Source organism: Podarcis pityusensis (genome assembly GCF_964106645.2).
Source record: "Podarcis pityusensis genome assembly, chromosome: 14".
Classification (NCBI taxonomy): domain Eukaryota; kingdom Metazoa; phylum Chordata; class Lepidosauria; order Squamata; family Lacertidae; genus Podarcis; species Podarcis pityusensis.
Window position 1 is genome coordinate 33,874,116 of NC_138039.1, and position 27,122 is coordinate 33,901,237.

General features: G+C 44.3%; 1 protein-coding gene across 5 annotated transcripts in view; it reads left to right on the plus strand.

Annotated features, from left to right (window-relative positions):
- Positions 1–8,467: 8,467 nt before the first annotated feature.
- AKAP13 (A-kinase anchoring protein 13) overlaps positions 8,468–27,122 on the plus strand; it is a 245,430-nt gene continuing 226,775 nt past the window's right edge. For 4 of the 5 annotated variants that reach the window (XM_080980205.1, XM_080980207.1, XM_080980208.1 and 1 more), the window contains exon 1: positions 8,468–8,647. The gene's annotated coding sequence lies outside the window, so the exon portion shown is untranslated. The remainder of the gene's footprint in view (positions 8,648–27,122) is intronic. The other variant, XM_080980209.1, reaches the window with a different exon arrangement.

A 27,122-nucleotide genomic window follows, 5' to 3' on the forward strand; every position in this document is an offset into this window, starting at 1 on the left:
AGAGACTCTCTGACTAAAACACTAGAGAGCCATGGCAAGTCAGTGTAGACAATATTGAGCTGGGTGGGCCAGTTGTCTGACTCTAAGGCAGCTTCCCCTGTTCCCAACACCCTCCTTCAGCCTTATATACTTTTCTGGGGAGGAAAATGTAAGGTCATCACTACCTCATGACTTAGAGGCTTTGTGGACACCAGAGGAAGACCTCAAGGGTGCCATGTTGCGCCCCTTGAAATAGACAAACATACAGTTGCATCTGTCTTCTGCTTTCTTTTTCTTCTGCTTCTGTTCTTTCTGAAGAGCTATAAAAAGTGGGAAAGTTTGGGGCTTTCAGCACTTGGGGGTTTCCTTTTGCAAATTAAATAACATCAGACTCCAATACAAACTCTACTCAGAAGTAAATCCCATTGAGTTCAATGAGCCTTACTCCCAGGTAAGTAAGCACAGCATCGCAGTCCATTTAACTTAGCGGGACTTACTTCTGAGTAGATATGTAGAGGATTGCGCTTATGTGCCACTGAATTCATTGTATTTCTGAGTAAGCATGTTTAGAATCGCCCTGTGGAGATAAATGTGTTTGGGCAATCCCAGCAAATAGTCAAGTGCTTGAATGGACACTATTTAGCCAGTGACAAGAGTCCCTCCAGGTAAGGGCTGGGGAATCTCTGCCCCGCCAGATGTTTTTGAACTCCAGTTCCCATCAGCCCTTGCCAACAATGGCAAAGGATGTTGGGAGCTGCCGTCCTGGAACAGCTGGAGGACCAAAGTTTCCCATCCCTGTTCTAGACTTATGAATGTTCATCACACCACCGTGTTGTAGTGGTAAATGCATCAGACTAGAATTTGGGTTCAAATACCCACTCAGCCATAAAGTTATCTGTGTGAACTTTGGCCCATCACTCTCTCCCTTATGAGGCAGGTTAGGCTACTCAGAGCAAAGTCTTAACCCAGTGCCTAAAAGATGTCAGTGTTGGCGTCAAGAGGGCCTAACTTGGAAGTGCAATCCACAGGCAGCGGGGCCACAACCAAAAAGACCCTCTCCCTTGTTCCTACTCTCTGGGTGTCTTTCATGCAGAAAGGCCTCAGATGATGCTAGTAAGGTCTGAATTTAAGGTGGTAGATGTGGAGGAGGGCTTTGAATAAAATGACTGTCTCTTTAAAAATAACTCATTCACTCACACTCACATTCCCATACCCTTTGCCCCAGTGACCTAGATTCTTCATTACAGAGCAGCCACCTTGTCCCATCTCAATCATATTCACCATGGGGTGGGGGTGGGGGTCCATGGCAGGCCTTGCCTCTTCCTCCCTTCTTCCTTAATAAGCCACCTTCCCACACGTTCACCATCTCCTAGATGCACCTGATTGAGAGATGTTCCAGCTCCTGCCCACAGTTCTGCTGGGATAAAAGTCAGCTTTTCCTCATGTGAATTTGGACCTCAGCTGAGCAAGATGGGTGGCCTTTGCTAGGGGTAAGTAAGAATCAGACTACATGTATACATTTTTGAAAAAGACTGACTGGTTTAGAATGTACTAAATGGACTTATGAATCTGCCTATTCGCTTATCTTCCTAATGCTAGTGGAAGCTAGTTTGGAACTGGCAATTTGATGGCACGCTTTTGACGGTGCAAACATTTGGTGCCAGATTGCTTGTTCATACTGTGTTTTTCTTAAGAGAGGCTAAAGGGCAGGCAGAAGGGAGGGACAGGCTAAAATTGCTCACTGGGGACTGGGGAGTTAGCTGGCAGTTGCCCCCTCCTAGGTTAAATCTTCCTGGTGTTTTGAATCCTCCTTGCTGAAAATCTAGAATTGAATCCAGATAAATGGAGAAGTGTTACAGGCTGGACTGTCCTATTCTCCATGGTAGAGTGGATTGTAATGTCTTAGGCTGCAGGTGGAGGGGTTCAAACTTTTAATGCTGCTCTGTGTTTGAAACACAAATGTGTATACACACACACACACACACACACACACACACAAAACTCCATGCAGTTAGAAAACTAACATATCTAGCAAGACACTAGGCTAGCACCTTAGGTGCTAGATTTTTATTTTTACTTGTAGGGAAGACTGAAAATCTCCTCTCTGCAGCCTCAACTAGCAGTCTAATTCAGAGCAGGTGGGATTGCCTTTTTTGCTGCAAAGGTAGGCGAGGTTTTCACCAACAGAATGTATGAATGCGTTGGTATACTGAGTAATGAAACACAAGCCCCCTTCCTTTGGGTGAGTGGTACATCTGTCTCTGATGGTATTCAGAAAGGCAGGCAATATAATCTACGTTCTCAGGCACTTGAGGCCCCCGGTTTACTGAAGTAACCAGCCTTGGTCTGATCATTGTCTAGATGGGAGACTTCCTGTGAGCCACATGCATGTTGCCTTGGGTTCCATCATGGAAGAAAAGTGGTCTATAAACTTAACAAAGGGAGTCAGCCCTACTCTTGGGAAGACTGGGGCTGCCCACTTCAAGCTGCAAATGTTGAGATGCCATTAAAGTCAACACACTGTAAGTGATTTGGTACACATTTTTTTGCTCCCATTTGGATATTCTGCCCTGTGCAATTAGTGGCCGTGTGTCCTACTTTAGAGGACATGCCTCGGTTTGAAGTTGTATTCCAATAGAAGGGCTGTCCAGTTCAAGTCTAATTAAAAGATAAAGAACCGTACGGTGGGAGAGCTTGCAGTTGCCTATCAACAGTTAGCATCTAGACAACAAACTGAGTGAGGAGGCCCACAGGTCAGTCTTGTTCCCCACTCCAGCGAGATGCATCAAATTTCTTTTTAAATCATAGTAATTAATTCTAAATGTGCACCTGGACACAGAATATGCAAATTTGTGCCATCTTTCATTCTCTTTGGTGCTGGATATACTTATTCTTTGGGCATCTTAGCAGCAACATAATTTAGGTTGTGCATCTCTGACTGCTATGCATTTACTGCTGCCCTTGCAGGTTGTTGGGGGTCTGGAAAACTGTGCTTTGTGTGGCCAGGCAATTGCAGAATCTGCTATGCATGTACTCACTTTGCCACCTCCCCAGAATTGTGGCAGGATTCTTGATATCTATGTTTGGATGATGGATTAGCGTGTGCATGGTGATGAGGCCAGTTAATGATGGGAAAGTACCACCAGATGGCGCAAGTTAACAGATTGTGAGCTCAGCCAGTTTCAAGCCTCCAGCTGCAGACTTCCTTAGACCTGCAGTTCTTTTGCCTGTGGACCGGATTTCCTGGCTGTTTCTGAAGCCTCCTCCATCTCTTGTTAGAGTGGTAAAAGTGATGGCTGTTCATAGGAGGCAATGCAGAAACCCAGAACTATATCACTATATCAAACTAAAAGGAAACACAAATTCATAAACTCCTGAACACAGGGTCACCACATACAGTTTTTTCCTCAGCTATTCTGCAGCGTACCTTCAGGCAACATGAAGGCAGCTCATGGACCACTATCTGAGAATCTTTGCCCTAGAGCAGATGTGGGAAACTTCTGGCCTTCCAGATGTTGCTGATCTACAAATTCCCATCTGCCCTAGCAAGAATGGCTGATGGATGGGACTTGTTGTTTGGCAGCCTCTGGAGAACCAGAAGTTCTTCACACCTGCTCTAGGGCACTGGTCTTCAGCTGGTGGATTGGGACCAGTTGCAGCCTGATCCAAGGTGGGTCACAACAGGAGCAGTATCACCATGTAAATATGTGATAAAAGATTGAGCAGTGCCCCCCCATGCATGTTTGGGTTAAATGTGGGTCCTGGGTCTGAAAAAGTTGAAGATACCATACCTGCTCGAGAAGATGTGTCAGCATTTTGTGTGTCTTAAAGGTAAAGTAAAGGGACCCCTGACCATTAGGTCTAGTCATGGCCGACTCGGGGGTTCCGGTGCTCATCTCACTTTATTGGCCGAGGGAGCCGGCGTACAGCTTCCGGGTCATGTGGCCAGCATGACTAAGCTGCTTCTGGCGAACCAGAGCAGCTCACAGAAACGCCGTTTACCTTCCCGCTGGAGCAGTATCTATTTATCTACTTGCACTTTGATGTGCTTTCGAACTGCTAGGTTGGCAGGAGCAGGGACCGAGCAACGGGAGCTTATCCGGTCGCGGGGATTCGAACCGCTCTGCGGTTTAACCCACAACGCCACCCGCGTCCCTTTTTTTGTGTGTCTTGCCAATACTTAATCTGGGTGCTAGGAGCAGAGATGGGAAGGCCTGAAAAAAAATGGGGGAAAGCCGTTTTTTCTCAAAAATTTGAAGAAGAAAAAAGGTTGATATAGTTTGAATATTCCACATACTTCCCCCCCAATTTTTCTGGAGAAAAACCTGTCCCCCCCCCCCCACTTTTCTGGTTTTTCCCCCAGGTCTTCCTATCTCTAGCTAGGAGTCAATCCAGTTGGGTTTTGTGTATCAGTTACACTTGCTAAACAAAAGTATTCATTTATTATAGGCAATGAAATTCATGGCCACTGGGGGGAGATGTGCTGTTGCTCTCACTGCTGAAGAAGCAAGCTCATTCACAAATGTACAAAAAAAAAAAAAAAAAAAAAGGGAAACCCACCAATATTGCTTTGCTCAGATAAGTTATATTTAAGCCACTGTTAGTGGGCAGTTCCCTTGATCGAATGGATGGAAGGTTGCCCACTCTTGATGAGGTTACATTTCCTCTGAAGGAGTGGGTACATAGCATGGGGGTACACCTGATTCCTTTATTGCCACTTGACACTCAGGTGTCCATTAGTTTCAGTAGGTGGCCCAACTGCACCCCTATATCGACAGGAATAACCTAACCTCTGTCTATGCTCCGGTAACTTCCAGGTTAGATTACTGCAATGTGTTATACGTGGGGCCGCCTCTGAAGACAGTCCGGAAACTTCAGCTGGTTCAGAATTCAGAAGCCAGGTTGCTCACTGGGGCAAGACAGTTTGAGCATATTATGCCAATCCTGGTGCGACTGCACTGGCTGCTGATTAGTTTCCAGGCCCAATTCAAAGTGCTGGTTTTCACCTATAAAGCCTTGAGTGGCTCAGGACTGCAATACATCCCCCATATGAACCACCCCAAACCCTGTGGTCATCATCTGAGGCCCTCCTTCATGTGCCTCATCTGTGAGAGGTTCAGAAGGTGGCAACACAAGAACAGGCCTTTTCTGTGGTGGCTCCCTGCTTGTGAAATGCTCGACCCAGGGAGGCTGGCTTGGCGCCTTCATTACATATATTTTAGGCACCAGGCAAAACATTCTTCTTCTCTCAGACCTAAACAATCCGGGGATAGGGTGGTATTAGTTTTGTTTGTTAGCATGTTGTGCATTTTTGTGTTTTTATGTTGTAAACCACACTGTGAACCTCGGGCGAAGGGCGGTATAAAAATTTAATAAATAACGACGATATGAAATGCAATAACACCAACCTGTAAATATGCCACGTAATTAAAAACGTTAGTAAAACATCAGTAGAAAATGGTTTGCAGAAATTCATATTGTGAAGGGCTGTCTAAACAGTGCAATTGTTTCAAACTGTTTTATATATGTAACTGTCTTTCTGTGTTATTGTACGCTGCTTTAGGATGCCTCATAGGAAGTGATTCATGAATGAAAGAGTGAGTCCAGTGACTCATGCTTTTATCTTTCTTGTTCCTTCAACTGCTGTCCTGCTGTTTTAAGCAGGTGGAAAAGCTTTACCTGTATAAATTCTGCATCTCAAGCTGATGTTCAGAACAACACAGCTACAGCAACCCCCAGCTGCAGTCTCATGTTTACTTACTCAGGAGTAAGCTCTCATTTAACACTATAAAGATGCATGTGCTTGGGATGCACAGTTGCAATAGGTACTACTACACCTTTTCTATTTATGTCCCCTCCATCCTTTAACTATCAACCCATTGCAAATGGGGCAGCAGTCTTCATGGCAGCGAGGTGCAGCTGAGCAAGGACTCCGTCTTGTCTGCCTGGTAGGAAAGGAAGATGAGGAATATCCCTTGCTTTCGGATTACCGTACATGGGGCTGACCTGAAAGCAGCCACTCTTCATCAGAATGATTTTAAAAGGGACAATGGGACGTGGAATTCCTGAAGTATCTACTAGTTTGTTTCTATTCACTTAGAATTCAGGTGAAACCAGATTATTTTTCCTCAAGGTTGGGAAATTAGCATATCAATACTGGGAAAATTGTGGCGCCATCAATTACTGCTGTGTGTTGAATCATCCTGCTTTTATGTTTGAGCTTTGCATAGATAGGCTGTACATTGTGCATTTCAGTGCCTTCTCTGCTTTACATCTTACACATATATTAAGAGTTGGTGCTGGGTTTTGCTTCTTCCTCTTCCCTCTCTGTCACTCCTTCCTTTTGTGCCATGTTGTTTAGAGAAAGCCTAGCTGGTGGGGACTGTTTTATTTGAATTGGTTGCATTTAAGCTGCCCTGAGTGCCACTTTTCCGGGCGAAGAGTGGGCTGCACATGTTCTGATATTGTAATAAATGTTCTATTATGCAACAATATATTGTCACGATAGCCCTGCCAGCTTCATGCATCAGATGGAGACGGCTCTAATTTGCATTCTGTTAGTTTTAATGGTGCCCAATATTCCTTTTTTATTTTTAATTTTTGGAATGTTTATTTCTGGAATGTTTTGCAAAGGTATGAGGAAGCAATATTGTGGAGGACAGTGGGAGAGTGCTGTAGTGCTCATGCCCGGCTTGTGGGCTTCCTAGAGGCATCTATATGGTTGGCCATAATAATAATTTATTACTTAGACCCCGCCCATCTAGGTTGGGTTTCCCCAGTCACTCTAGGCGGGTCCCAACAGAACATTAAAAACACAATAAAATATAAACATTAAAAACTTCCCTAAACAGGGCTGCCTTCAGATGTCTTATAAAAGTCAGATAGTTGTTTATTTCCTTGACATCTGGTGGGAGGGAGGGCGCCACTACCGAGAAGGCCCTCCTCTGCCTGGTTCCCTGTAACCTCACTTCTCGCAGTGAGGGAACCGCCAGAAGGCCCTCGGAGCGATCGAGGTGGAGACACTCCTTCAGGTATACTGGGCCGAGGCCGTTTAGGGCTTTAAAGGTCAGTACCAACACTTTGAAATTGTGCTTGGAAATGTACATGGGAACAGAATGCTATGCTAGATGGTCCCTTGGCCTGATCCAGCACTGCTCTTCTTATGTCCCTATGACTGAAACAATAGGAATGGTATTATCTAAGAATAAATATCCTCAGGGGATTGACCTGTTTGCAGCAGACTCTCAAGTAGTATCTAATCTGAAATCTCTGGGCGGCTAACTCAAGTCCTAAAAACAGCAAATGAGACACAATAAGGAGGGGAGGAGAAAGAGATTTTTGCAATGAACCCTCTACAGTGGCTCCTTAACCTTTTAAGGTGTGTTGGCTGGAATAGTAATGAGGACTAGCGGAATGAATATTAGGTGCTTACAAGTATTAGACCTTCCAAGAGTGTAGCTTAGTTACGGTAGCTTGCTGCAGCAAAACCAACAAAGGATATTTGTAGCACCTTAAAAGATTAAGCCTAGAACCTGGTGAAGTGGTCTGTAGGGCAAGGATAGCCAATATTGTGCCCCCCCCCAGGTGCTGGACTGCAGCCCCAGCTAGCATGACCAATGGTTAGGGATGGTGGAGGTTTAAGGCAGTACCTGATTGGCTCTCCTTGCTGTGTGCTGTAAGAGCATATGCTTAAGCACAAATTTCTCTCCGTGCAGGTGCCCTGCAAATTATAAATTTTATGGCTTCCTCTCCAGTGTGTGCCAGGAAGTGAACTTCTGCAAAAATGCTGTGTTCTCTGCAAGAGTTTCCTCTCCCTTCAATAGAACCACAGTTCCCTTAGACCCTTTAAACTGGGTTTGAAAATGGTTTAACCTTGCAGTGTAGACATGCCCTATGGTGCAACGCAAAAAAACACTTCGTTTATAGGAAGAACAGTGGCGAAGAACCTCAGTTCCAGGGGCTAAATGCGGCCCTCCAGGCCCCTGTCTCTGGCCCTTGGGACTTTCTGCAGACTACACCTCCTCCTTAGCCACCCTGCTCACTGACAAAGCTTTGCACCTTCTTTGAGTGCTTTGGACCCTGATAATTTCTCTTGTATGCCTGGGATGCAGGTTAGAGAGGAGTGCAAGTAGAAAGTAGCCCATGGTCCACAGACAAAATTTGCATTAATTGCCTGTCCACTTTTGTCTTTGGCCTTGTCCACTACACTGGCATGTGGCCCTCGAATGGTTGTCCAGAGGGGAACGTGGCCCCCCTTTGGGCCGGAAAAAGATTCCCCACTTCTGCTTTAGAGGGACCTGTGTTTTGAGCTCACTGTCCAATAGGTGGCGGTCATGGAACCGATTTGAGTTCCACGCAAAGGGAAGAATAGCTTTTCTCCAATGTCCTCTTTCAAAGGCTGTGCTTTCCACGCAGGCGCACGGCGTTGGAGAGCAGCCAGCCAGCCAGCCAGCCTGCCTGCCTGCCTGCTTGCTCGCTCGTTGCGGGAGGGGGCAGCCCAGAGCGCTCGGGTCCCGGACAGAGCCAGAGCCACCACGCAGCAGCAGCGGGCGGTGTGTGAGCGGCCATTTCCCCCCGCGGCTGCCCATCGTGGATGCTTGGAGGGCCCCCCCTCCAATTCTCTTCCTGCGGCCGAAGAGGGAAGTTTCCTCGGCGAGCGAGTCTCGTGGTGAGCGGAGAAACTTTCCTCCTCCTTGTTTGTTCTTCGCCTTTGCTGGTTTGGGGAGCCCGCGATGCAGCGGCTGCACAGGATCGGGGATCGCGATCCTTCTCTGCGCTTTTTTAAAAAACTGCTGTAGGGGGAAAGTGTGCCCATTCAATCTTGGCCAGGCCGAGCTTTTTCCTTGCGCTTGGGGGTTTAGGATCGGGCGCGCACGGTGGCAAGGCTGGCGGCGCGCGCGCCTTCTTGGGAGTAAGTCCCATGGAACTTGTCGCGCGGTGGTTTTTAATCCGAGTCAATGATCGGTGCGCTTCCACGTGCGAATAATGGCAACAGGTTCCTTTGCTCGTCGGCCGGCTCTTGCAGGGAAAGCGCGCGCGGGGGGGGGGTCCTCCATATTCCGCCTTGCGTGCAGCAAGCCTCTTCTCCCCCTCGCCCCCGGCCGCTTTGTGGGTGTGTTAGCAAAGATGGGATCCAGAAAGGGGGTAGATGCCACTTTAAAAGGTGATCTTGGGAGAAGTGGGGGGTAAGTTTTGTCTTTTTAAAAGCATTTCTAAAGTCTGACATTTTACAGATGGCCTCTGGGTGGCGGGGGGCTGATCATGGATCCCCTGCGAAGATTTGGGGGTGGGTAGAAAGGAAGAGGGAGGAGGAAGGGGGGCGTCTGTGCTTGCGGGAAGGGGGGCCTTGCTGCTCTTCCTTTAAGGGGAGGGGGCTTGTTTGGCGGGTGTGTGTGTGTTGATTCCCCCTTGCAAAAGGCCCCCCCCCTTCTAGCTCCCTTTTACGCTATCTACTTCGAAGGGAGCGCCCCCTCCTCAATTTAAACGTGGCTTTATTCCAGACCAGGCAAAGTTGCAAATCTTAGAGGGGGGCGCTTGGGGGAGGTCGGTGTGAAGTTTTGCAAAAGGCGCCGGAGGAGGAGAAGACTCATTTTCTCCCCAACTCTTTTAAATTGTTTTGCAATGCGGGTGGGGGATTCTTCCCCACCCCCCAAACAACTTCCCCCTCTTTCTGCACATTCTTCAGTATTTGAGAATGTTGTAGGGCGGAGAGAATGGGACTTTTAACTGCATGGAAGCTGCTTTTTTCTTTTCTTCCAAAGTTCCTCTCGGGTTGCGTGTGGTGGTCTAATCTCTGGCATTTTGGGTGATCTGACTTGGTAGAGGCCAGGAATGGGATGTGATCTGTTCTATGGCGCTGAGGGGCCCCGCTGCCTCCGACTGCCGCTATGTCTGCCGGCCTTTTGCGCTTTAAGAGACATACTGTGCGTGAGCCTGTTGGATTCCACTGTGCCCCTGTATGGGCAGGTTTGGGGAGCTAGGCTGCTGCACACACGAGACATTTAAACCCCATTCTCACCCCCTCCTTCCAGAACCCGGGGGATGTATAGTTTCTTAAGGAGAGCTGCGAATTGTATCTCTGGAAGGGGTAAACTACAGTTCCCATGATTTTCTGCAGAGAGAGGCTGTGCTTTAAAGACAATGATGTGTACGCAAAAACAGGGATCTCTTGGGAGATTTAGAGATTTAAGTGCTGTGGGTTGGGGGGAGGTCCTGGATGTCTGAAGGCCCCCCTCCTCTCCCTCCCAGCTCAGTTTTTCTCACCCCCCCACTTCCAAGGGTGTCCTGTAAAGTCATTGTGTTCCTTCTCTCCTCTTCATCCCTCCCCTTCCAAATGTTTTTCTGTCTAATAGGCTGGTGTTTTGTAACATCTGGGCCTTAAAACGGAGTTTCATTTGAGCAGGCAACACTGTAATTTCTCAAGTAGTACTTTAAAATTTTGAAAGCGTGATTGAGAGAAACTTAAAAACCACACACACACAAAACCCAATGCCATTTTTTTTGGGGGGGGGAGGGAGGCGGTTACAAAGAACTAATTGTGGTGAGGTTTCCATTCCTCTTCCACCTACCTTGCAACTTTTCACTAATATGAAGTCTGATTTTTGAATACTGTACCCTCGCCCCCAATTCTGGTTTGGGATTGTGATATGCAGGCTAATTTGCAAGTTTTCTTTCTAGAGTTCTTATTGAAGGCCATTGGTTATAGCGCACACATACTCTCTCTTACCATTATTCTGTTTTTCATTAATGTACGTACCATTGAGACTCTGGGTAGTTTCTAAGCAGTTTGCAAAAACATGAAAATGAACTGCAAATCATTGGTAAAAATCCAAAATAATTAAAAAGCACATCTAAATTTGAAATACGCGACAAAGCAACCCCATTAAAATATAAACCACCATGATTTTAATTTTGATCCACTTGGTATTCTGGATAAGAGGAAGGGGAAGGTCTGGTGGAGAGTTGCCTTATTAAATGTATACAGCATAAAGTTTTTTGGGAAAACTTCTTGAGCAGAAAGCACATGCATCCCATGTAGTGGATGAATAGCTGGCGGAAAGGTTTAATAGGAAATTACTGAATACTGTGCAGTACATTTCATTGGTCTGCTATGAGCTTGTTCATTCAGCATTCGTTCTGTTTTGTTTGCTCAAAGCTCACATGGTGGTTGGATTATGTCCAGTCTTTATTGAGCATTTGTTCTGATTTGTTTATGGGCTGTATGACAATGAGCATATATACTGATACTTCTGTTCATAAGTTCTCTGTTGAGTGTGCATTTGTTCATTCACCCCACACTTTAAATGCCTTTTCTCCATCACTTTCCGAACCACAAAAAGTTTGGTTTTTAAAAGTGGATTTGTTGTGCTGGGGCAACAGTAATTCTACAATCCACTTTATTTGTGCAAATGTACGTTGACAGTCTGTGTCTAAATCTCTCCCTCAAAATATTGACAATCTGGAGACGCTGAGAGTACGCCTTGATGGAATACTGAAATTATTTACAGTACATTCAAGGGTTTTTCTGTAATAACAATAATGTTTTATGTGCTGTGTTTTCTTCCTACCTTCTCTACTGGTTATCGACACGCACACACATATATAATATAATTCAGGACATGTCCAAGGTCCATTTTACAGCTATTTTGCAGTTTCTCCTTTCACATCTGCTAGTAGATGTTCCCTTTATCTTCCTAAAGCTTTTGTGTTGTGTGTTTGTCAGTGAATCCATCTTTTTATTTGTATAAACAGAAGTTTGCTTTGATTTTTGAAACACAAAATGATCACTAATGGCACCTTATTATTATTTTACGTTATTATTATTATATTAATACTTGAGTCTGGAGTCACCCTGCCCATGAGGCGGAATGAGGTGGCTGCCTCAGGCGGCACTTTCCCAGGAGGCAGCATCCTATTCCACCACCCAGCTTTGCTGCCAGTCTCCCCAGCATCTTGGGGCAGTGAGGGACTGGGTGGCAAAGTTCTGCAGAACTCCTCCCCTCCTGCCGATTTGGGAAGAGGGCAGGTGTTCCGCCACCCAGCTTTGCTGCCGGGTGGGATGGGGGAGATCTTTCCCTCCTGCCCGACCTTGCGGTGGGGCTTTGCATTCTGAGTCAGCCAGAATTGGCCTGGGTCGTGGCTCTCTCCAGTGCCTGATCTCTAGTTTAGCCTCTTGAAGCTGTTTTGCAGACTTAACTATGTGAAGTTGAAGGAATGGGTGGGGCGCTTCTAGTAGTTCATGTTGTTGTCCTAATGTGCGTGGGAGATTTTAATCTTGCAGCATAATCGGTACATGCTTTTCCCCCAGTCTGTGCAAAGTGGATGTATGTATGTTTGTTTGTTTATTTATTTACCCTTTATTAAAAAGGAACGCTCCCCCCTCCCTGGTGAAGAGCCTGGGTTAGAGGTGTATAAAATGTGCCTCTAAAATCTCTGTTTCAATTCTAGGTTTTCTGCTTCCGGTCTACAAAGTGAGCTCCGGTAGGAAGGCTGTGCACACACTATATCTTTATAGCACATTTGAAGCACATACTTCCTCAAAGAATTTGGGTTACTGTAGTTGAGGGTTTTGACCTAGTTGAGATTCCTGCATTGCAGGAGGGTGGGCTCGATGACGCTTGAGTCCCTTCTGACTCTATTGTTACTGAGAATTGAAACTATGAAGAGAAGAACTAGCCCAGAATTCTTTGAGGGAAGGAATGTGTTTTGAAGATATAATGGGTACACAGCCAAAGACTTTGGCTTGGTTTGCCAGAGGTGGAGAACCTTTTTCATCTCGAGGGTTGGATTCCCTTCTGGCCAACCACCTGGGGGCCACATGCCGGGGTGGGTGGGGGCCAGAGGCATAAATGAACATGAATTTTACCTTCGCACAGTAGGTTAGTTTCGTGTACCCCTCTCTATCCTCCATTGATGCAAGCAGTGCATCGGAAAGGACATTTCATTGGGAGCAACAATTCAGAGGTCTTGCCTCATTGTCCGAAGGTGGGTTTGTGGTTTGTTCCCTTCCATAAAAATCACAAGCTGCAGCCAAGTTTGGTTTTTGGCTTGCCACTTATGGTTCATTGTGTGTGGGGAACAAACCATGAATCTCAAGGAGACATGCGGGATTACTAAGAGCATTTGTTACCCCTCTCCTCGGCCGAAAAGGCTCCCAGAGTGTGGCTTGCTCGCAGTAAATTAAAACATGGTTGTACCACCCACAGGCTTAAATACAATCTTAAAAAACAACACCACCGTGGCACACAAGGTGAAAGGGAAGGAAGGGGGAAATAAAACTTGGACACCAATTTCTAATCTGTTATAATGACCAGCTGACACAGCTCAAGGGTAGGAGGTGACTGTTGGAGCTGGCCTTTTCTGATGGAGTGAGAGCCCTGCTTCTCATCTCTCCCACCAAAGCTGTCTGATGAAATGGCTGCTCCCAGATGACAGGGGAAGGAGAGCAGTTGCTCCCAGTGTGTGGTGGCAAGGAGCCAGTTTTTGAGCCACATGCACCAGCAGGCTGCCCATTTGCTTTAAGCACAACTGTGGCTTATTTAATGTGACTTCCAATAGAGCCATTTTGATGCAGTTTTAGGACTTGGGGGTGGGTATATGACTTACAAAGCACTCCACCAGAGCCAAGTAAAAATCCATCCTTGTTGTTTTTTTAAGTGCTAGTGCCATTTTTAATTTTTTTTTATTTTTTAAAAAGCTTATGTGTCATTTCCATTCATTTCAGTATGGGAAGTGGTGGAGAACGTCCTGTGAGTCAACGTTTGTCTCCCTCTCTGTGACTCCGAACAGCGACCCAAAATCTGCCACTTGAGACGGACACATCATCTTGATGCCTTGAGGCAGAACCGCCTCAGTTTCCATGAATTAGTGTTGAGAGAATTTCTTTTTTTATTTTTCTGCTTTCTCCACCCTGACGAAGGCATTTATAGACCCCCATACATAACGAATCACATTATTGATATGCGATTGTGGTCCTTGTGGTCCCTGCAGATGATTGGTATTAGATTCTACGGAGGAAAGTAGAATGACTGCATGTTGCTCCACTCCCGGTCGTTAATACTTCATTCCTTTTCGAATATTCCAGATGATGATTTTGAGAGGAGGCGAACTACTGGGAAAACAAATTAAAAAATTAATTTAATTTAAATATTTCTGCCTTGTCCCGTATTGCTAGACCATGGGATGGGTTCATAAAAGCAGCGCATGTTAATATAACTTGACGTGAAAACTGAACCTGTCAGCAGTAAAATAAGTCCAAAGGCAAATCATAATATTAACTGTATCATTGGCCTATCTGAAATACCTGCATAAACAACCAGGGTTTTGATGCAAAAAAAGAAGCCACTATGATAATGTCAGGCCTCCTCTTTTTCCCTAGAGTAGAATATAAATGCCACTCCCTTTTTATCGCCACAACAATCCTGTGAGGTAGGTTCGAATGATTTCTCACAATGTAACATCTTGATCTTCAGGGATTATAGAGATTTGAACTAGGCCGCATCCTCACAATACATACGCCATACGCTCCTTAGCATAGTTTGAGTCAATCCCTCTTCCCAGGGAACCCTGGAAATTGTAACTCTGTGAGGGGATTGGGCGGTTCCTAACAATTCCCAGCCAACAAACTACAGCTCCCAGGATTCTTTGAGGGAAGTCATGACTGTTTAAGTGGTATAATAGTGCTTTAAATGTATGATGCAGATGTGATACCACCCTAAGTCCAATGTCTTCTCCACCACAGGTGCATTTTTCAGGCATTGGGAGTCTTGCATTCATTTTCCTGGTTGTAACGCTAGCGCTTCTTTCCTTTTACGCTACGTTGCCTGTTTTGATACATATAATGCTATGTTGTGCTAAATTTCATTCACACCAATGGTGTGTCATTGGACATGGACTTTATAGGTGTGCATGTTTCTGTTCCCTCATGAAAACTGTGGGAAAACAACTGTACGCCAGAATACCACCCCAAATTTTATCACATTGTATCACCCATGAAAACCACGGGAAAGTTACAGCGTGGAAAACTCCTGCGATTTTCCAGGTTAGGAAATTTCAATTGTGATTTTCCTGGAAGAAATTAACATGGAGATCAGCATTAAACTTCCCTTATATGTTACTCGATTTCCAGAAGTCGTTGTTGCATTGAGTGAAATCTGAAATAAAACATTAAAATCGATGGATATGGAAATGTTTGGGGATATGGAATAAAGTCGTGTTTGGATGCAGCCTCCATTATGTATTAGGATGACTCTAGGAAGGGTGTCAACAAGATTCAGCCCCTCTTTATCTAGAAGAAAAAGCCCTGCCTCCCTCAGAGGACACCAGGCTTGTATTCCACCAGTTACCCCCCAGCTGTCCTTGCATTCTCCTCCCAACCCTGGTCTCCAACGCCAAAAGCTGCAGTTAGGGCTTGGTATCTTAGCAACAGCCCTCTCTTGAGTTTCTTTGGGCCAGGTGGCTGCAGCTGTCCCAAGCCTGCAACAGCTACTTCCTGTTACGCGCTCTAGTTTTGCAGCGAAGTATTGACAGCGGAATTTTAAACATCAGGGTTTTGGCCATAAGCAAACATTAAAAGGTGCAAGGAGATACGATAATAATATATTAAGGATGGAATAACAAAGTGAGTAACGCAACAATAACAAAAATAATAGTAGGGAAAGAAGATCACACACGGGTGAAGGGAAGTACTGGGCTGTGGGGGAGGGATGTGAAGGGATTAATTGAAATTGTTAAGGATTGGTATAGGATTTAAGAGTTTTAAATTTTTATAAAGATTCTATAAGGAAAGCAGAAAGCAGCATGAAATATCAAGTAAAGGTATTGGAGAGGAGATCAGCGTAAATGAAAACATGAGACTTACAGTTTTGTTACATATGATTTTATTTTGGAGTTGTCTGCTTATTTTGGAGTTGTTTGTTGTAAACAATGTATATTATGTGGATAAAATAATAAAGGATTTGAAAGGGGAAAAAACATTATGGGCTCTGTGGTGCTCCGAGCATCAAAACGTACTCAGAGATCGCTTTTGTGGCGTCACCAAACGTCCGGTCATTTATTGTGGCACTTATCTGAAGTCATTTTACTGTGGTTTCCTGTAGCCTCCTTACAATCTTTTTCTAGCCCTTGGCATCTTAAATGTGAATCTGGGAGGTGATTGTTTTTTAAAACATTGCCCATGTGAGGATCCCATGCTTGGGGTTGTCGGTACCTGTGTGTCAAAATGTTAGCAGATGGCATTGCATATTTATGGATCCCTGATGTGCTGATCTTGAATGTGCAAGGTTTTTCCTAATTAACATTCCCAAGTGTAATAGAGAATAGATCGCAAGCCATGTTGCTCAGCTCTACTATGATAGCAAGTTGCCTGGCAATATGACTCAGAATTTTAAAAAGCACCTAGCTCCTATCAGTCAATACCAACGGTGGATCTATGTGTGATCAGAAACACTCCCTACCACATAAGTTAATAATTTAGTGTGGCAGTGCTCATACTTTGAAACTCCCTGCCTATTTACACGAGGCAGGCACCTTCACTGTATTCTTTTCAGCACCTAAAAACCATTTTTGTTTAAGGCTATGTTGACACGTGTTTTTAACCTGGTTTTTAGGTTATCGTCAATTTTAATTATTTTTTTTTAATGTTCTAAATATTTGTTTTTAACTGTGTTCTGCTGAGAATTCCGTTCTATTCTTTTTTTTGTAAACTGCTTTGAGGCTTTTTAAAAACGATAAATGTTACAAAAAAGGTAAGTTGCAAAGTGTTCCATTCTCAGAGTTGTTAAAGCAATTAGAGCTGCCTTCAGGCTTGTGGGATCTACTTAGTTTGCTACTAGAAGCTCAAGATCTGCCAACCGCGGTCAGGTGCCAAAGCCCTCTAGAGACATTTCTTTAAAGCAGGGTTGGATGAACCCCAAGTCCAGGGGCCAAATGTGGCCCTCCAGACTTTTCTGTTTGACCCTTCGGACCCTCCCCAGCTCACAGCCCCTCACCAGCTTTAACCTCACTTGGGTGTGCACTCTACTCATGAACAGACGTTTGTGTGAAATACAGCTTGCATCTGTGTTCAGTGCGACATGTGAACAAGCCTACAACCTTTCTTTTGGAGATCTGACTGGGGTATTTGGGTTGGAACTCGGCAGCAGATTATAGTCTTCCAGGTCACTGGTCACCTATGCTGAAAAATGAGAAAGCAGCACCCAATTAGCAACGGCTGGATCTTTCTCTCCTTCCTTACCTGATTTTATTTTGAATAAGTGGCAGCAACCTTTCTCTTTTCGGTTGCTGTTGGTTGTTATAAATTCTTCTGTAGATATATTTTCAGTCTCGGAGCAAAAGTTTTTAGAAAGAAGGAAGAAAGTGGATGTTACTATAACCGGAAAAACGTGTAACCTGGCTCAGAGTCACAGGTTATATTCAGGTAAAACAGTGCCAAATATGGAACCTGATCTGCGTCCAGAACACTTAATAAATTGGCGGGGGGTAGAGTGTGAAAAATGGAGCAGGTTCAACTTTGGACTTGATTTTCCCTCTTGCCAACTCTCCTTGTGCTTTAATTGGGCACTGCTAAGCCCAGAAACTCCTTCATGGATCACTGCCTTGTCGTGGCGAAGGGGCTTGAATACTTTGGCCACCTCATGAGAAGAGAAGACTCCCTGGAAAAGACCCTGATGTTGGGAAAGACTGAGGGCACAAGGAGAAGGGGATGACAGAGGACGAGATGGTTGGACAGTGTTTTTGAAACTACCAGTTTGACCAATCTGGGGGTGGCAGTGGAAGACAGGAGTGCCTGGCATGCTCTGGTCCATGGGGTCACGAAGAGTCGGACACGACTAAACAACTAAACAACAAGCGCAGAAAAGGAAAGGCAAAACCATTTTGCAAAAGCAGATACCAGTTCCCACCCTATGCCAGCCTGTGTTTTGAAAACCGTTATAAAGCTGTTTTAGCCTGATAACTTCAGCACTATTAAGCACTTTTATCCAGCGGAGAAGGAACATGGGTGTACAGTAGCAGCTCTGCTGGGGTATGTATGTTTCAGCTCTGACTTCCCAAGATTGGGTGAATTATTCAAGCCTGTTTTGTGATAGAAGTGAACCTTCTGTATTGGGGAATGTTTTGTGTCCATGGAAAACTCTGATCTTCCAGGCTTCTTTACTGCGATATATGCAAAAGTCTCCCTGTTGCAAAAGTTGAGTTTCATCAGATTAGGGGCAGGGAGGAGTGGTGCAGCCTCGGGGCTAGTAGACATTTGCTTCTGTTGCTCGTCTGTGCGCATGTTCCTTCAGGGACATCATCCGCCCTTTATTGTTGTCATCTGTGTACTCAGATGTTAGTCATGTTATATCTCGATGCACTTCGACTGTTCCGCATCCAAAACTGAACATCAGGCCAATGTGGGGACTTTAGTGTCCTGAAATAAATCTACACCACTTAGTCATTCAGGGAGGTTAAATCTGCTTCCAGGGTCAAGTTTTTAAAATAACATAATACAGGTATGGGGGACCTGTGCCCCCCAGATGTTGTTAGACTGTAACTTCCGTTGTCCCAACAACATCTGGATGGTCCACAGGTTCTCCACCTCTGTCTTAAAATATCTGTTTAAAAAAACTCTAGTCGCTTTACTAAGTGAATATCTTTTCTTAGCTGTGTTCCTCATATGGAGTTAATCTTTAAGCTGCTTTAGAAAGCCATAAACATCACCTTGGTGTTCCTTTAGTTTGTGATAAGAACTGTACTGGCTGTATTTCAGCAGATGTGGTTTCTGAGTAGTGAAAATAGGGAGCACAGTATTCCCACTTAAAATATATGCCCCTTTGCGTCCTTAAAGAAAAACCTCTTTGTGACTCTTTTTAGTGATGACAGAATTCAAGCAAGTATCTTCCACTTAATTATATTACAACACACAATTTCTTAATATGTTTCCAAACAGAACTCTTACCATGTTTGTAATAGGCGCTTAATCCAAGTGTGTGATAAAAACTGAGTTCTGTGTTAGGCCAGGTTGAACTGCAACTTTGATAAACTATGCAAACTTGTTTGTTTTACATAACATGTACTCTGCAATGAATTTTTTATTTATTTATTGTTCGCCAACAGGAACTATGGAGGGTACGGGGCTCCAGCTTTCCAGCCATTTGAAATCGTCACCAATTCTTTTTCTGTTGATATTCCTATGTACTTTCAAGCCACGTTTGCAAGGTCTTGGAACTTGAATGTTCTCATGAAAGGTTCATCAAGAACCAGTGTAGTGATTCGTGGCCGACACGGATCTCTGGGCGAGGGTTCAAATCCCTATTCGGCCATGACTTGTTGGGACCACTCAGTGTAATCTACTTGACAGGGTCCTTAAGAGGATAAAATGGCTTATTTTGGAACAAAGTCCACACAATCTGGTAGCGGCTCTCCAGGGTTTCAGATGGGGGTCTCTCCCACACCCAGAGATTCTGAGGATTGAACCTGTGGCTTCTGTATGCAAAATAGATGTTCTACCCCAGAGCTGCAGTTCTTTGGAGAGCAGAACCATTTACAGTGGTACCTCGGGTTAAGAACTTAATTCATTCTGGAGGTCCATTCTTAACCTGAAACTGTTCTTAACCTGAAGCACCACTTTAGCTAATGAGACCTCCCGCTGCTGCCGTGCCGCGAGAGCACAATTTCTGTTCTCATCCTGAAGCAAAGTTCTTAACCTGAGGTACTATTTCTGGGTTAGCAGAGTCTGTAACCTGAAGTGTATGTAACCTGAAGCCTATGTAACCCAAGGTAGCACTGTATATCACCTTGAGCTCCTTAGAGGCATGGTGAGATATAAATGTAAATTTGTACCCAATACTGCAACCTACCTACTCCCAACCCTTGCAGAATAGAGAGGTCTTAAGTACTTGTTCAAAGGTGCCATGGACAACTTAATCACACCCTCATGTTGCCATCTCTGTTCATGAATCTGCATCTTTTCTCCTTTTCGGCTACTAAACTTCCTTTCCAAAAATTGATTTGGTTGTTTCTTCATTCCCTGAATAGTTTCTTCATGGTGGCGGTGTTGATGTTGACTAATGTGCAGTGTGCACTCCCCTTTTGTGCCCTTTCTAAGCCTTTTGAGGGTAACTGCTTAGCAACCGTCCTCGCTTGGTTAATGTTTTTACAGGCTTTTTCTGTGCAGACATGGGATCTGCTTCAGTGACTGGAGGTTTGTAATGTTCATCAAGGTCGACGGCCCAAAGCAGTTTAAATCCATGCCTGGATTTAATTCCTTGTTCTCATTTCAAGAGGCCTTTCCTCATAATTAGTGGGCACGGTAATCTTCCATTCTAGTTGTTAATTTGCTCCTGATAGGACCAAGAACTCTGAAAGCCCTTGACTTTTCATTTGAGTTGCCATAATAGTGTCTTCCGTTATTCTGGTTTGATGCTAAAGACCAAAGGCCGGGGATGATTGAAGTGGCAGGATATCTTCACTGGGCAGTTTTTCAAAAGTGGGTTGGTTAGGAAGCCCAGAGACACATGCCTTCTTAAGATGGGACTGCTCTTTCCACCTTGCATACTTACGGGACCAGATACCTTTCTCTGTAGGTTTGCATTTCAAAGTTGCTCCCGTGCTGCATCCTGCATGTAGCTACATGACTTCTTTCCAAGGTGGCCCAACATGTAATGCACCTGTAAGCATCTTTCAAACCTGTTGTTTGTGCGCACACACTTTTTTTTGGTAATGCAATCTGAACTTCAAAAAGAAAATAAATGCTTGTAGCAAAATGGCTGTTTTTTGGCTCTGCACTGGTGATACACCTTCTCTTTCAGAACACTAGACCTTACATAATGGCAGTAAAATAGAATTATGCTGTGTCAAGCTATTATCAGAATTGTTGAGCGTGTGGTTTAAAAGAGACTGGCTTGTAGGCTGAAAGGTTCTTCTTGTTCACGTGCCAATATTGTTCTCATTTGACCCTTTTCTTGCTATCTGTGTTCTTTAACTGTGAGTGCGAGAAATGGCCTGTAGACTTGTGACATCTGAGGATGTAATCAATTAGATCAGCAGTTCTCAAATATTGCTCTCACAGACCACTTGAACATTGCTGTGGGTTTCTGTGGGCCACTTAATCAGCTTCCTTTGTTCTATAAATTACAGTGCACAACTCAGACTTTAGTAACTGGTATAGGCTTGCTTTCCTAACATGAAAGATGGGCCTGTTTTTGTGAGCAAAGTTATGTGAAGCTGGGTGGAAGACAAAAGTCTGAGAACCCAGAGCTGGGGAACCTTTTTCAGTCAAGGAGCTACATTCCTGCATTGGCAACCTTCGGGGGCTGCATAGCTGTACAGTGGTACCTCAGGTTAAGTACTTAATTTGTTCCGGTGGTCCGTTCTTAACCTGAAACTGTTCTTAACCTGAAGCACCACTTTAGCTAATGGGGCCTCCTGCTGCTGCCGCGTCACCGGAGCACGATTTCTGTACTCATCCTGAAGCAAAGTTCTTAACCTGAAGCACTATTTCTGGGTTAGCGGAGTCTGTAACCTGAAGCGTATGTAACCTGAGGTACCACTGTAGTGGGTGTCACTGGGTGAGGCCATCATGCCCGTTATAACCTCAGTTGTAGGTTTGCAGAGGTTTGGTTACTGTTTCCTAGGATGTTGGCTGAAGAATCATGGGAAGCATGATTTGTTAAATATGCCTGGAATTTGTAGCTCTGCGAGGGAGAAACCACAATTCCAGGATCCTTTGAGAGGACTCATGTGCTTTAAATGGTGTGATAGATGTGCTTAGAATGTATGGCGTGTGCATCTGCAGATGTACCATTTTAGTCTGATTCTGCTAGGGCAGGTAACTTAGAACCCTTCCCGGAGGCTGGTTGGTTGAGCATCCATCCTGATTTCATTACAGGGAGATTAGACAAAGTTGGCTGGTTTAATAAGCTTGGATTTGTTAGTGGGGAGGCTAGGCGACATTGTGTCAAAGGAAGTGTTATCTCATACTTTTCCCAGTGCTTTTCCCTGTCGCTTTCCTTATCGCTTTCCTTGAGCAAAAGCCTCCCAATCGGCGTACAGTTGCACAGACTGAATTTTCTGCTATGCGATTGAGTCGCATCCAAAAAACAGCGACAGCCTGGAGTTGCCCTTAGATAACATTCAGGACTTATTTAGCACCGTATCAGCCATGGTGGAAAACAAAGTAATTGAAATGTCAGATGATACTAATCGAGCAAAATAAAAGCAATGTCTGCTGCATCGCCTCAAAATTATGGCAACTCGCTAGAGTGATTTCAATTACTGCTTATTTTTCTTTCTCCGACCTGCATTAACTGCAGCAAAACAATGGAAGGCAATGTTCTGGGATCTTTGGGGAGTTTTTTTTTTGGGGGGGGGAGGCTGTAACTCAGTGGCAGAGCATCTGCTTTTTACACAGGAGGTTCCAGTTTCAAGCCCTGGCATCTCCAGGTAGGACTGGGAATGTCTCCTGCCTGGAACCTAGGAGCGATTCTACCAGCAAATGTGGGCAAGGCAACTTCCTGTATCCAATAAGCAGCATGTAATGTAAAGTGGGGATACAGAGTTGGTGTTGTCATCCGTCTGTCTCGGGAGACAATGGATTATCTTCTGGAGTTCCGCTCTGTGGATATGAAAGGACAGTTAATGGTTGCATCATACGGCAACCTCTCTTTGGATACCTAAAATGCGGTGTTAGAAACTCAGATATATAAGCTAGGCGCCAAAATGGCTCTTTAAACCAAGGTTACAGTCACTAAAATGGAATGTCTAGTTGTCACTTTAGGGCAAGACGGCTCTAAAGTCTTATTTTTCAAATGATGGACTAAGTGTGATTATCAGTTAAACACCTGGCTAGTTCAGGTGGCAACCTTGAGTTAGTTAATTACTTTGAGAACTTAAAGAAAAGCCACTTGCTTGATCCAGGGAGAGTCCACATATATATTGGCCTATTCCGACCTCTTTTTCTTAACGGTGACTGCTCCTGCTGAGGCTGCACAGGAAAAGCATTTGGGTTCCAGAAATTCATTCTGTTTGTGCAGATAAGATATAACGGATAGAATTCTACAGGATGGGGTATTAGGGTGTGAAAACATTCCCGATCCAGTGATCCCCAGGTATGCACCGATGTCGGGTGTCATCCTGGAATCTTCACTTGGTTGCAGGTGGTCAAAAGCCAGGTTGCAAAATGTGCCTGGCGCCTGGCTAATTTCGAGCATTGCTAAAATGTGACCAAACCTTGCATTTCTCTGCTTGAAGAGCCTTTCAGAAGAATGATATCCACTTGAGAAGTCCAATTTGTAGGATGTTCAGTATTCTTCAGCAATGCTGGTTTCAGGGGCCTTCTGGGCTGGGGCCTAGCTTAGTGGCTCTTCAAGCACTGATCACAGGCATGGCTTCCCCAAAGAATCCTAGGAATGGTAGTTTACCCACAGAGCTACAATTCCAAACACCCTTCACAAACTACAATTCCCAGGATTCTTTGCAGGTAGTGAAGTTCTTTAAATGTATGGTGTGGATATGACCATAGGGCAGAAGTCTTCAATCTTTTCTGATACAGGACCCATGTTTAACCCAAACATACATTTGGAGAACTGCCAAGAGGGGGGCCCCCCCATGCTTATCTTAATAAGCTGATTTTAAAACAATTTTTCACAATTAGCCTTCTTTCTTGGGGATTTTTAAATCACCCAGACATGAAGCTCTTGTAACCATTCAGGAAGAGTCAAGTAGGTATTGCTATTAATATGGTTGCTATTATTAGGCCTTTTGTAAATGTTCCCTCAAAGTATCAGATTTGCGTCAAAAACCAGCTCAACTTGTTATCTTACTGCCTTAACGTACACATTTTGTAAGAACCTCTGCCTGTCTCTCTGAAGGCCAGACTTGGGAGGGAGGATTCATAATTAAAGACCTGGGCGAAAGCAAACCTTGGGTGGTTGCTACGTAAACCTGAGGACCTGAATCTAGAAAATGAAGCTAATGTTCCTGGCAGTCGAGTTGTCAAGGAGTCTTCATTGAAAACAAACAAACCCTCTTTGCTTATCTGTCTGCAAGAACTGAATAGACCCCGGCTATGCTTTGTGGTTGGATTCCTCTGACTCATGAGAGCCCAAAGTGTTTTGAGCCTGGTGGCTGTTCCTGACGTCCACAAGGTTGTGCCTGCAGGTCACTTCCAGCTGGCTCTCTGTTAATTATTACTACTGTGCTTCCAGATTCCCATTGCACAGCCAGGCAACCTCCATTTGCAGCAACTATAACAATCACAAATTTCCTTTCCGATGGTGGCTTCTTGGGCAACATTCAACTGAGCTCTGTGAAGGATCTCCAGACTTTCAGGAGATTTGTCTTCCCAGCTGGGGAGTTCTTGCATAGCTGTCAACTTTTCCCTTTTCTTGCGAGGAATCCTATTTGGAATAAGATAATTTCCCTTACCTTACCTTAAAGGGAACGTTGACAGCTATGGGAGGCAAGGACTTGAAATCTGGTACGTTTGCCTTGCATAGCTCTTTCGATCTTGTCTCCTAGTTCATTCTTGCAACCTCCTGTGACATGAAATCAATAGTTGTCTGACTTTTTTTCAACTGACTATCCCTAATGTTTTCAGGCATGCTCAAGTGTTAACCAAGTATGTTAACACTTCACAGTGCCTCCCCCCCCCCGTTAAAATCTAAATAATGGAAGGGATGCGTATGCTATCTTGCTGTCTTCTCTGAAAGCATTTACTACAATTATTCTCATAGAAGAGATTTTCAAGTAAAGCTTTTGAATAGGACATTTAAACCATATAAAATGCAGTCTGTTGATTTTCCGGTATTTCCATTCAACTACTTTTGGCTATCTGAAATACTTTTTATTTATTTATTTACAACATGTAAATTTAATGTTATGTTTCTGTTTTAGCATGTGAGTGGCTTGCAATTCTGATAGACAGGCCTCAATCTATTTTAGGGAAGTGGAAGGACTTCCAGATCAGAATTCCCTGGGAAACGAACATCACTGCTTGCCTAGAAATGTAAGTTCTATAGAACTGAAATCTGAAGAATAGCACCTTTCTTTAAAAGGTGGTTACCAGGGACAGATTTGATACCTAGACATCCGAACTGCCCTAAGTAAATATTTATGCACTTTTAAAAAAGTATCTTGCCTTTCTAGAATGACATGGGTTTTATCCTTCTGAAACTGTTCTGAAACAATTTCTGAAACATTTTTTATTGTTCTGAAACTGCTCAATAAATAATAATAAAACTTATTTTATAAAGGATGATTGTATCTTTCTAGAGTAGCTCATTTCCCTCTCTGAACAATCCATCCTCTCTTTCGGATGCTGCAAATGGCTGTGATTCGGTTTCTCATTATGACAAAGCGTCTGCAAGGAGTTAGATGGAGCTGACCAAGTATTTTTTTACTGTTTCCTGCTCTGGATTAGAGACTTTTGGCAGGATGAGGGGGACTCTGGGAGCCTGCACATTGCTACTGCTTAGTCATCCATTGCGCTGGTTTATTAAACCTCACTTGGGAAGAGTTTTGCCTTTCTCTGCTAGCTGTGTATACCTTTTTGAATCCTTTCTTCCCGGAAGTGAAAGCTTTACCCACCCATTGATGAATAATGAATTGAAAACCTGCCTAGTTTCACAGTAATCTTCTGTTTACAGCCTTTGGTGCCTTCACAGAAAGGAAGAGTCTAATCACAGGAGGATTGTGGTAAGCAGGCACACCTGTTTGAATGCCGTGGCTGCTGTCTTTTAGTATCTGTTTTTTAAAAAGATGTTAAATCAGTTGCTTTATCTGGCGTTAGTTTACTATTCACAGTAGGGAGTTCTCTTGTGTCAGAAACCTGGTGGAATAAGCTCTTCAGTCACTTGTTCAAAGAAACAATTGGGGGGGGGGGCTATGAAGCCTCATGTTTTAAGTAGGACATGGGATGGCAGGGGAGGAAACAGCCCTTTAGTTAGGTCTGAGTGTATAGCACTACCTTCCTGAAAACAATTTGTTTTTTTAAAAACAAAAATTGCTGGTCATTGTGATATGCTTGAAAATGTAGGGGCTAAAATCATGAAAGTCAGAAGGTGGCTGAATAAAATTTCCAGGGATTGAGGGATGGGGGTCTAGCGTTCTTCCCCGTGACTAGCCAGATTGAGTACAAATGTGCAAACTGGCAAAAAACCTGAAAAGATCGTGCTTTCAAGCTACAAGTGTTTAAGCAACCATAAACTTCCTTTCCTTCTCCCACCAAGTGGACACTTGAAGTATCCTCTTCTTTTTCTTCTTCTTTAGTGATCATTCATAGCCAAGTAAGATTGTCTTCCATAAACACGGTTTTAACAATGAGTCCGTAAGTGACTGTGGAGGCCAATTCTGGATCCACATGTCCTTCCACAGTGGGGACATTGGTTTCCAGGTGGGAGTTGATCATGGTGTGGATTTGCCAAGCGTGCCTTCCTCTTAGCACGTTTCTCCCTTGCGTCCTGAGTTCGAGTGTCTTCAAAGCCCATGACACCTTTTGTAAAGGCTGTTTTCCAATTGGAGCACTTGCAGGCAAGTGTTTCCCAGTTGTTGGTGTTTATACTACATTTTTTTAGATTTGCCTTGAGTCAGTCTTTGAACCTCTGCTAATTGGACAGGAACAAGGTGCACAGAGCAAATGAGATGATTTATATCTTCCTTACATGGTACCATCAGCCTACACGCCCATGTTCAAGAATAACAGAAGTAAAATGGGTAGTTTGCTGCCCCCAGAAACTTGGTGATCTACATTTAAACAGTGTGAGGAGGTGGTAACAGGTGGAAGACTGTAAGAGGAAGAAACTTGAATGACCAGGGATGTGTGTGGGCAACGGAAGCAAGCTTTCTCAATTATAAACCTGAAAGGGATTGGTGTAGGTTTCTGGGCTCATACCAGTTTTATGATATGACATGGTCAAGTGAAGACAAGCAGCAAAACATGCCACCAGTCACTTTAGTCGGGGTTGGAGCCGAATTTAAGGAGGGTACTATGGAAAGTGGCAAATCGGGCACCAGATGCTAAATCCAAGTTGTGTGTGCTGTGTGTATATGTGTGAGAGATTTTTATTCACCCTGTCTTCAGTTCAGCTAAAAGATCCTGGCAGAATGATTAGAGGTTGAGAAATGCAAATCTATAGTCAGGTAGTGAAGTCTATTTGCTCGAAACC